The sequence below is a fragment of the Apis dorsata genome, unplaced genomic scaffold, assembly GCF_000469605.1.
Source record: "Apis dorsata unplaced genomic scaffold, Apis dorsata 1.3 scaffold_416, whole genome shotgun sequence".
Classification (NCBI taxonomy): Eukaryota; Metazoa; Arthropoda; class Insecta; order Hymenoptera; family Apidae; genus Apis; species Apis dorsata.
Window position 1 is genome coordinate 843,887 of NW_006263671.1, and position 9,615 is coordinate 853,501.

The 9,615-nt window shown below is 37.8% G+C and overlaps 1 long non-coding RNA gene across 1 annotated transcript in view; it reads left to right on the plus strand.

The window, feature by feature from the left end:
- The window catches only part of LOC102677015, a 2,146-nt gene extending 745 nt beyond the window's left edge, over positions 1-1,401 (plus strand). The window contains exon 2 of the long non-coding RNA XR_422327.2: positions 1,246-1,401. This is a non-coding gene — a long non-coding RNA (uncharacterized LOC102677015). The remainder of the gene's footprint in view (positions 1-1,245) is intronic.
- Positions 1,402-9,615: the final 8,214 nt, after the last annotated feature.

Sequence of the window (9,615 nt, forward strand, 5' to 3'; positions counted from 1 at the left end):
ATATGTAGAAGAATGAGAGGAGGATGAGATCGCAGTTGAACGCCATATTGTTCCGTCGACAAATATTCGGGCGAGAGAGAGAGAGAGTTCTCATCTCTCTCGGGGCGAGAGAAGCCGGCGAAAAATTCATCGTTCACCGTGGAACGATGTTTACATCCCCTTGAAGCGTGAATCGCGTCTATACGAGAGATCGCATTTGCCTGACAAAGGGACCAATAATCGATCCCTTCCCCCCTCTCCTTCCCCCCTCCCTCTCCATTTTTCTCGTCGCCCCGTGAACCGGAAACGGAGATTCGGCCACGTCTCGACTCCGGAACCGTTCGAAGTCGCGATAAGAGGCCGATTTCCCGGAGGATGTCCGAGGGCAAGGTTTTTCGTTTTTCTTATCTCTTTGGTCCGGGCTGGGATTCGAATAATTTGTCCATTCCGATTCATTGAAAAAAATTTTTTTTTTTTTTTTCGTGTATATTTATCGTATCGAGGAGGGCTTTCTTTTTTATAGCAGTTTGTTAGGAAAACAAAAAAATCTTTGATTTCATTGCATATCCTATTGCATGAAAATTAATCGAGACAATTATCCTTGCATGATATACGAGAAGTAATAAGTTGATAAAGCGTTTCATTTACGAGAACGAGAGAATATTCTTTTGTGAAACTAACCTTGAGATTTTCATATATATAAACTAATTTTTTAATTTATTCTGTAAAGAAGTTTAAATTTTTATTACGAATCTTAAAAAATTAAGCTTTGAAAATAGCGCGCATAATAGATAGAATTCGAACGACCAATCAGCTTTCGTTTTCGTCGTGTCTTCGTTCGAACTCTATTCGATCATATCAATTTCCAGGTACAATTAATTTTTAAGTAATTCTAAAAAAAAAAGAGAAAATATTTAAAAAAATGTATAATTATGAACCAAATATTCGCTGTTTTGTTATTTTTTAATTTTTTATTACAAGTTTCAACGAATAAAACTACGAATAAAAGTTCGAAAATGGCGCGGCTATACAGAGTTCGAACGACCAATCAGCTATTATCTTTGTCGCGTCTTCGTTCGAATTCGATTCGACGATGCTCTTTCCGAATGGAGCGCGTGCACGGTAAACATCGGTGCTGTTTGTATTCCTTTGGGACTCGTACGGGATGGGACGACGACGATTCGTGGATATCCCTCGTTCTCGACAGACGAAAACAAAGCCGGTTAAACGTGTCGCTAATCAGTTTGTGATCGTTTGTGCACGCAGGATGAGTTCCATCCATTCATTGAGGCCCTTCTACCATTCGTGAAGTCTTTCTCGTACACGTGGTTCAACCTACAAGCCGCCAAGAGGCGTTACTACAAGAAGCACGAAAAACGGATGAGTCTCGAAGAGGAACGTCAGTGTAAGGAGGAGCTTCAGGTGAGTGATTTTTTTACTTTTCGTTATTTGTTTTATCGTGGTACAGCGTTCGCGAAGTCGTGAGTTGACGCCACGCGTCAGTAGATCGTCGATATATTTTTCAGTGAATAGAATTTTACATTTCTAACCCTATTATCTTCGAATCGATATCGAATTTTAGATTTTTCATCCTGATAATTTTCTAATATCGAATTTTATATTTCTATGGATATAATCTTCGAATCGATATCGAATTTTAGATTTCTAACCTCAATAACCTCGTATCGAATTCTTAATTTCTAACGATAAATTTGTCAGTATCGAGATGACGTCGAATTTCTGTCTAATTTCATTTAATTTTCGGTTTTTGATATTACGTTGCTACGTAATTATTGCGCATTACTTCAATGCTTATTTTCTAATGGTATAGGCTTGTGAATTAGGCGTGGTATTGCTGGCGGTGATTCGTCATGTTTACGTTTAGAATGTTTTGATTACGTGCTTTTAGAATTCGTTATCATTTCTTTATTCTTCATTAAAATCCGTGTTCGTAATAAATAAATAAGATACTCGATCGTTCAGTGATATTTACGGTACTTTTTATCGTGGACATAGAATAAATTCTATTTAGTCATTACATTTGCTCAACGAAAGCTACAAGTTCGTTAAAAGTTATTAGAAGGAACACGTGAGATGGCTCTGCTAAATCATCAAGGATTTGTTACCAACCTGACAATTTGAAACGTCAAATTAAGAGCGGATATTTAGAAGCGTTTAAACTGTCTCGTTCCCGGTTTACGATGAAAATTCGGCCGTTTAAAACGTGCCAGTCGTCGGCGAAAACGGTACACAGAGGTGCACACGCGATAACGAATCGATATACCGGCTGGAAATGTGATAAAAGTTCTGGGCGGGATTTTCATCGGCGAATGTCAGCGTACGTTTGCACGAAACCGTCATAGGCACGGAGGTGTGCTGCTAATTTCATGGTTAAGAATAAAAATAATGAGGTTCCGGCCTATTTCTGGCGCAGAAACGTCCTCGTGACGCGTGCTATCGCTCAGCCTCAAAGCCAGTAGCTCTCAATCGTCCTGCGTCTCGGTACTCTTTATTAATAGAACCATTTAGCGCGGGACCAGGGGCATTAACGACCCGTGTTTGTGAATCACGGAGCGTTTCGATGCTCGATCAATTTTCGATGATTTGTCAAACTTTAAAATATTGTGAACAGATTGTGAAATTAATTTTTTAACAGTTTGTATCGGGTTTATTATTAATTTTAATTTTAATTTTATTTTATTTTTTTAAATTTTAATAGGATAGGGACTCTTCTAGGGATTTTTAGAGATTTAAGTTGAACTGTAAATTCGTATATCGAAGTAGTTAATTTCTTTGAATTTTTATACTCTAGTTTCAGCTTGTTTTTTTTCTTTGAAACGAAGCGTCGAGATTTAGAATAACATCGAAGGATTTTTTTATTTCTTTTACGTAGATAGGTTTCCTATCTGGTAGTTAAGTTTCAAACAAAGCTCGTGTTTAACTTATCTAGATTTACGTTCCATCGAAATCACAGATCGGTTTACGACTCTTTTCTAAGTAAGTCGAGTTACTTTCGTGAAATATCTCGCCGACCGTCGATCACCTAACCTCAAAATCCAGTAACGTTCAGCTTCATTTTTTCGAGATGTACCGTGCGAAAAATGCTTAAAAGTTGGAGACCAATCATCCAACTCAACTTCTCCGAGATTTTTCAAAACGAAACTGATATCCCGATCCGTAGCTATCGTGGTGAGGTATATACCAATAAAATCCCAATAAACCGTCGTATCTACAACCTTCTCCAGATGGTCCAAAGAGAAACACATCCGGCCAATCGACCCCCGGCCCCCTTCGATCCCCTCCAACCGGAAGTTCAATTAAGAGGGAGGAAAAAGAAAGAGAGAGAAAAAAAGAAACATCGAATAAACGGAATAAAAAGGAAAAGAGGACAAAAGAGAGAGAGAGAGGAAGAGAAAAAGCGGAAGAGAAGTCGGTGAACCCCGGATATCGAGCGAGGTTGCCGCGTCGGCTCGGTTCGACGAGTCATTGACATTCGAATTTTCGGCCGGACCGCAATCTTTTCCCTTCTGGTCCTTTTTTTTTTTTTTCCCTCTCTCTTTTTCTATTCCTCTCCCCGGTGGCGGCCTTCGCCACCAACCAAACCCCCTGCCAACCCCCTTTGGTGCACCGCTAACATCCGCCGGCTTTCTCTCGTCTCTCCACCGCAATTCGTATTCTCCCTCGCGACGCCGTTCGATCAATATTTTAATTTCGCGATGCTGCGGTATTTAGCGGGACCGAAAAGAACCGGACGGGCCGATGCTCGTGAAAGAAGCGTCGTCGTCCCACGTGGTGGCATCCACGATGTAGACGACGTGGATATCGATAGACCTGGTGGAAATTTAGGGAAGATCGTCGTCCACGATTTTCTTTCTTCTTTTTTTCAATTTTTTTTCTCGTTTCACGACTCGATGATGGCCAATAAAGGATGGTAGAAAGAGAGAGAGAGAGAGAGCAAGTTGATCGGCGAAGGATAGTAATACTCTTTCGTGAACTTCTAAATTGCTCGTCTTGATCGCTTTTGGCCGGTGTATCGCCTCTTTATCGCTAATGTACTTCCCCCTCCCTCTCGATAATTTCCATCGAGTCCTTTATCCCTTTGGAACAATCTTTTATGAAAATTTTCGTAAAATGGGCGAAGAGGAAGACTCGAAGGATCAAATTAACTCTTAGAAAGAAATAGAATGATCTCCCTCGATATTATTTTTCCTTTGCAACTTATCCAAAAATAATAACTCCTTCAGATTTTTTGCACAATTCTGTCCACGAACTGTCGAGCTAATTCTTCGAGTGACGGAAACGAAGTTGTGCGCACTTTGTTGATCGGTCTGCTGCGAATTTCGTGCCGCGCTGGGGAGGGGGCAGGCGGGAAGGAGGGGGAAGGTACGGTGCGTGGAAGTTTTTAAAAAACGAAAGTGGCTCGGAGCCGTTGGCGCGCGCGCGGGTCGCGTTGAATTTTACATGAAGTACATTTAATCTGCGTCGCACGAAGCCCTGCAGGCACGGCCGAGCCCTCCTCTATTATATAGACGGGGGCTTTATGAAATTGTGACCGAGCGGAACATGCACCCCCTGTAATCGACGATTCTACTTGCTTGTCTGGTCGTTGATCTTTCAACGATTTTTTTGATAAACGATCTTTTTTTTATCGATCATCGATGAAGAAACTTTAAGTCGAACGTCGTTGAATCCGTTGTTGATTCGAATCGGAAATCTATCGGTCTCGGTTGTTGAATTGTTTTAAGTCTCGGTTTTTAAAGTTTTAAAGAGGAAAGATTTTAGAAAACTTTTTTTTCTTTTTCACGATAAATTTAAGTTAAGGAACTCGAGGAAAAATTTTCGATGCAAACTTTTAAATGAGAAGGGATACTTTCTTTCGTGTTCTGTATTCGGTTCTTTGATAAATATATTCGTTCGAAGTAAACTCTCCGATCGATGATTTCTTTTTTCGAAAAATCTTTTCATTTCTTCGATAAATCTAAACGTTTAAACGATGTATTTTCACTTTGTTCAGCATTCTTAAATTTTTCTGCAAATCTTTCAAAAATTTTTCCATCCTTCCAACGAATCTATTTAGATTAATTCTTTGATGAACTTCTCCTTTTGATCCCTTTCTCCAAAAATCTTTTCTTTCTCTTTAACATTCTCAAACTTCTTTTCCAAAACATTTTGATCTTTCCATCAAATCTACATTTATAAATTAATTCTTCGTTTGATCTTTCTTTTTCACTCCTCTACATTCAAACATTCTCAAATTTCTTGATCATCTCTTTCTCCAAGAAATATCTTTTCATATACCTTTAATAAATCTCAAACTAATTCTTCTTTTCACTTCTTTACAATAAAACATCTTCTTAAATTCTTCAACATCCTGAAATTTGTAAATGATCCTTTTAAAAAAAATTTTTCATTCCTTTTCACTCCTTCAAACACCCTTAAATTCTTCAACAACTCAATCTGTTTCTTCAAGAATCTTTTCTTCAATAAATCTAGATTCAAATTCTTCAAGAAACTTCTTCAATCAACAATTTGTTTCTCCAAGAATCTTTTTATATTCAATAAATCTCAAACTAATTCTTCTTTTCACTTCTTTACAATATTTAAACATCTTTTTAAATTCTCCAACATCCTCAAACTTTTCTCTCACCAAAAACCTTTCAAATAAATCTAACGTTCAAACAAATTCTTCAACATCCTTCACCCCCTTTTCACTCCTTCAAACACCCTTAAATTCTTCAACAGCTCAATCTGTTTCTCCAAAGAATCTTTTCATATGCCTTCAATAAATCTACATTCAAATTCCTTCAAGAAACTTCTTCAATCAACAATTTGTTTCTCCAAGAATCTTTTCATACGTCTTAAACAAATCTACATTCAAATTCTTCAATAAACTTCTCAATCAACAATCCATTTCTCTAACAAGCTTTTCATATATCTTCAATAAATCTACATTCAAACAAATTCCTCAATACTTCCTCAAAATTTCTTAATCAACCATATCCCTCTCTCTCCAATAATATTTGCCTTCCATAAATCTACATTCAAATTTTTCAATAAACCTCTCAATCAACAATCCATTTCTCCAAGGGATCTTTTCATACTCCCTCAACAAACCTACATTCAAATTCCTCAATAAACTTCTCAATCAACAATCCGTTTCTCCTCCAAAAAAACCTTCCTTTTCACCTCTCACATACAATATTCAAATATTATTCTCAAATACTTCAATTATCCTCAAAATCTTCCCCTTCTCCCCTTCTCTTTCCACCTCTCCAATCTCCAAAACCTATCAATTCAAACCAACATTCTTCAACATCCCCCTCTCTTCACAATGTATCCTCTCATATAAATCTTCATTAAATCTCTTCAACAAATTCTCAAACTTCTTCTCCCCTCTCTCCTTCAAACAAACCCCTCTCATCCCCTTTTGAAATCCCCCCCCCTTCCTCTAAACAAATTCGAAACATCTCTCTCTCTCTCTCTCTCTCTCTCTCTCTCTCTCTCTCTCTCTCTCTCTCTCTCTCTCTCTCTCTCTCTCTCTCGTTTCGAATTCGAATGCGTCGTTAATCGGGCGACGACGCATTTCGTCGTCTCTGACCTGAAAATTTTCGTGCCGGCTTTCTAGCCGCTCGACACACAGGCCACGTACGCAGATGCTTTCCAGAAAGAGGCGGGAAAAAAAAAAAAAAGAAGGAAAAAAAAAAGGAGCGATACACATTTCATGGCGTTCGCGGATAAAAAGCGACGACGCGTTTCTCGTTGACATGCGACGCCCGTCTCCGCGGAAAATTGGAATGGACGTTTCGAGCGAGCGAGCGAGCGAGAGAGCAAGAGCAAGAGCGAGGGAGCGAGAGAGAGGAAGCGAGCGATCGAGGGAGCGAGAGAGAGGAAGCGAGCGAGCGAGCGAACGAGGGAGCGAGAGCGAGAGCGAGAGCAAGGGAGCGAGAGAGCGAGAGCGAGAGGGAGGGAGAGAGAGGGGAAGACCCTCCACCTGCGCGTATCTCTCTTCTTACTCCATTTTCTAATCTTTGAAAGCCGAGAGTATTCGATTCCATGGAACGCACAGGAAACGCACAACGAGTGTCGCACTTTCTCCAGATCTAGATTCGCGTCTTTAAGTTCCATTCTTCTTTCTCTCCGTTTCGTTTTCCTTTTTCTTTTTTTTTTTTTTTTCAATCGTTGTTTCTCATGCAATTTGCAATTGCGCTTGCAAGGAATTTATTTTTATTTTGGATGGAGGATTTTGGGGTTCTTTTTTAAAAGAAAGAATTCGTTTTCGATTCTCTTTCGAAATTGAGTATGTATATTTCTTTTATTCTCAATCTTCTTTTATTAAAATTGAGCATCCCAAATGCCATTCGAAATTGTACTGGTGCATTTTCAATTTTGTATATGTATTGTGTTTTTAATCTTCTTCTGAATGTTGGACGAGGGAAATTTTTTTTTAATCCGAATATTTGATCCAGTGTCTGAATTAATAATTCTAAGGTTTCTCTGATCTTCGATTTTCTTTCGATTCTGCGTTCTTATCGGTAGATGTAACAATTGTTGGAGGAATAAAAGGAATATTTGCTTCTTTTCTTTGTAACTAAGATTGTTAAATTTTGGCAAAATTTTCCAACAACTTTCTTTTTTCTTTATCTAAGAATAAAAGAAAGGAGGTAATTGGAAATTTTGGAAGCAAATTTTTTCCACGATAAAAATCGAATGTCTCACGTGATTGTGAATCAATGAATCCAGAGTTTGAAGTAATTTTAATCGCACATTAACGAAATAAATCGCGAATGGAGAGATTTTTTTTATTCTCAATCTTCTTTTATCAAAATTGAGCACGTCTCCCAAATGCCATTGAAGATAAATTGTACTGAAATTTTTCGATATTGCAAATTTTTTTTTAACAGTGAAAAAAGCTCCTCGTAGCAAGATTGTAGACAGATTTTAATATTCTAATAATTTTCTAATAACTTTCGTTTTCTTTTTATAAATTAACTCGATGCTACAATAGAAAAGAGAAATTTTTATAAATTAGAAAGTTTAAAGGAATCGTGTTCTCAGCGGATACAATAATCGTAAAATAGATAAAAAAAATTATTAAACGGAAGTTCATTAGAAAATTATGAAAAGGAACATTTTCATTCTTCGATTTATATGTAAAATTATTAGCACAATTTTCCGATAACTTTCTTTCTTGAACGCAAAAAAAGAATCGAAATATCGAAAGGAATGTTTGATTTGACCGACATTAATCTCGATTCGATCGAGATCCACAGTTTTCAGAAGCTTGTTTAACGTTTACTCGCGATTTTTTACCACTACGGTGTTGTGTCAGTCAGTGAACGCATAAATGAAGGAGGACGAGGAATCTTACTTCGTTATCAAGATAGGAAAAGAAGAAGAGAGAAGCTGTACATAACTCAAAACTCGGCGTGAAATAGAAAAGAGCCACTTTAGTCCGAATTCCGAAAAAAAAGATTCGAGGAATTTACAAATCAATATTAGATTCTTATTGATCGAAGATAAAGAAATATGTCGGCTCGTCACTCAAGTTGTCGTACAAAATTTTATTTTTCTTCGATTCTTGAACCTATATGGAGATTTAATTTTTAGAAAGGAATATCGCTTCTTATTACTTCATTCAAAAACATGTATATAACATAAAGATATAAATATATAGAAAAATAAATATAGTATAATATACAACTTAAAATAAAATAGAAAGAAAAAATCAACAAGTAATTAAATAAAAATGAAAAGTGCAAAATTACGGTTTTTTAAAATATTGACGATAACATTAAATATATTTACTTACGATACAAAAATTTGCTAATTTTATTATGAATTCGTTGATTCGGCCGCCGTGGTGACTGAGACTCGCCTCTCGAGCGCGAACGGTTAATACATCTGATCGATACGAATGAGTGTGGGTATATGAGAAAAATTGTTAAAAAGAACGATCGACGGTTGGTAAAAAAGTATCGTACTTGGTAGTAGTAGAATTAGAGTTTTTAAAAAAGTTTTTCTCGCCTCGACTTCTTTCGCTTGACTAAGAGCTATATATATTATATTCTCGCTATATATATTATATCCGTGGAAGGAAGAAAACTGCCCGAAAAAAACTCTCTGTTTACACGCACCGTGGAGGGGAAGGAATAGCCCGATAATCGCGACTCGCCTATTAACCTCTTCGTGGAAAGGTCTCGGCGAGTGCCCTCGAAAAAGCACGACACTCCTTTTTCCTCCCCACCCATCCAATCTATCGTTAAAAGTAAAAAAAAAAAAACTCATATATAAATCTCTCCCCGTATAGCCGTACCATCCACCACTTTCCAAAAAAAAAAAAAAAAAAAAAAAAGACGCGAATTGAAAGGAAGAAAAACGAGAGAGAGAGAGAGAGAGAGAGAGAGAGAGAGGTATCCGAAAATCCGTCGTTTTCTCTTAATTTCGAGACAGGCCGCAGGACGACGATATCGACTACTTCAATTCCACGAGAGAGAGAAAGAGAGAGTGAGCGAGAAATAGAAGGTAGAGGGGGGAGTTTTCGGTCTCTGTTTCGAGAGGATCCTGTTTCGAGAGAGAGGGACGAAACGTGGCACCGAGAGTCCGAGAAACGACTCGGTTTAGGGAAGGAGGGAGGAG